This window comes from Arachis duranensis, chromosome 3, assembly GCF_000817695.3.
Source record: "Arachis duranensis cultivar V14167 chromosome 3, aradu.V14167.gnm2.J7QH, whole genome shotgun sequence".
Lineage (NCBI taxonomy): Eukaryota > Viridiplantae > Streptophyta > Magnoliopsida > Fabales > Fabaceae > Arachis > Arachis duranensis.
The window spans coordinates 62,183,032-62,185,054 of NC_029774.3; positions in this window are offsets into that span (position 1 = coordinate 62,183,032).

Consider the following 2,023-nt stretch of genomic DNA (forward strand, 5'->3'; position numbering starts at 1 on the left):
AAACGCCCATTGGTGCATGTTCTGGGCGTTAAACGCCCATGTAAAGCATGTTTCTGGCGTTGAACGCCAGTTTTATGCTTGTTGCTGGCGTTCAGCGCCAGCTTTTCTTCTCTGGGCACATTCCTGGCGTTCAGCGCCAGAATGTTGCTTGTTTCTGGCGTTCAGCGCCAGAATGATGCTCTGTTCTGGCATTGAACGCCAGCCAGATGCATCTTACTGGCGTTGAACGCCAGTCTGTGCGTCCTCCAGGGTGTGAAAATTTTTTTCTTCTGTTTTTGACTCAGTTTTTAATTTTTATGATTTTTTCGTGACTCCTCACGATCATGTACCTAATAAAACACAAAATAACAATAAAATAAAAATTAGATAAATAAAATTGGGTTGCCTCCCAACAAGCGCTTCTTTAATGTCAATAGCTTGACAGTGGCTCTCATGGAGCCACAAGGTGATCAGGTCAATGTTATATAGTTGCCAACACCAAACTTAGAGTTTGGATATGGGGTCTTAGCACCAAACATAGAGTTTGTTTGTGGCCTCACAATACCAAACTTAGAGTTTGTCTGTGTGGGCTCTTCTTGACTCTGAACTAAGAGAAGCTCTTCATGCTTACTCTCTTTTGTCATAGAGGGATGGCCATGTGCCTCAAACATAAGGTAGTCCCCATTCAATTGAAGGACTAATTCACCTCTGTTGACATCTATCACAGCTCCTGCTGTGGCTAGGAAAGGTCTTCAAAGGATGATGCAATCATCCTCTTCCTTCCTAGTGTCTAAGATTATGAAATTAGCAGGGGTGTAAAGGCCCTCAACCTTTACTAACACGTCCTCTACTATTCCATAAGCTTGTCAACTAACACATCCTCTACCATTCCATAAGCTTGTCTCAAGGACTTGTCTACCAATTGTAATGAGAACAGGGCAGGTTGTACCTCAATGATCCCTAGCTTCTCCATTACAGAAAGTGGCATAAGATTTATCCCTGACCCCAGATCACACAGAGCCTTTTCAAAGGTCATGGTGCCTATGGTACAAGGTACTAAGAACTTGCCAGAATCTTGTTTCTTTTGAGGTAGAATTTGCTGAATCCAGGTATCCAGTTCACTAATGAGCAAGGGAGGTTCACTTTCCCAAGTCTCATTACCAATCAACTTGGCATTCAGCTTCATGATAGCTCCTAAATATTGAGCAACTTGCTCTCCAGTCACATCTTCATCCTCTTCAGAGGAAGAATAGTCTTCAGAGCTCATGAATGGCAGAAGGAGATTTAATGAAATCTCTATGGTCTCTATATGAGCCTCAGATTCCTTTGGATCCTTAATAGGAGACTCCTTCTTGCTTGAAGGACGTCCCAGGAGGTCTTCCTCACTAGGATTTTCGTCCTCCTCCTCCCTTGTGCATTCGGCCATATTGACTATATCAATGGCCTTGCACTCTCCTTTTGGATTCTCTTCTGTATTGCTTGGGAGAATACTGGGAGGAGTTTCAATGACTTTCTTACTCAGCTGGCCTACTTGTGCCTCCAAATTTCTAATGGAGGATCTTGTTTCATTCATGAAACTGAAAGTGGCTTTTGACAGATCAGAGACTAGATTGGCTAAATTAGAGGTGTTTTGTTCAGGATTCTCTGTCTGTTGCTGAGAAGATGATGGATATGGCTTGCTATTGCTCAGCCTATTGCGTCCACCATTGTTAAAGCCTTGTTGAGGCTTTTGTTGATCCTTCCATGAGAAATTTGGATGATTTCTCCATGATGAGTTATAGGTGTTTCCATAAGGTTCACCCATGTAATTAACTTCTTCCATGGCAGGGTTCTCAGGATCATAAGCTTCTTCAGAAGCTGCCTCTCTAGTACTGTTGGATGCATGTTGCCATCCATTCAAACTTTGAGAAATCATGTTGACTTGATGAGTCAACATTTTGTTCTGAGCAAATATGGCATTCAGAGCATCAATTTCAAGAACTCCTTTCTTCTGAGGTATCCCATTATTCACGGAATTCCTCTCAGAAGTGTACATGAATTGGTT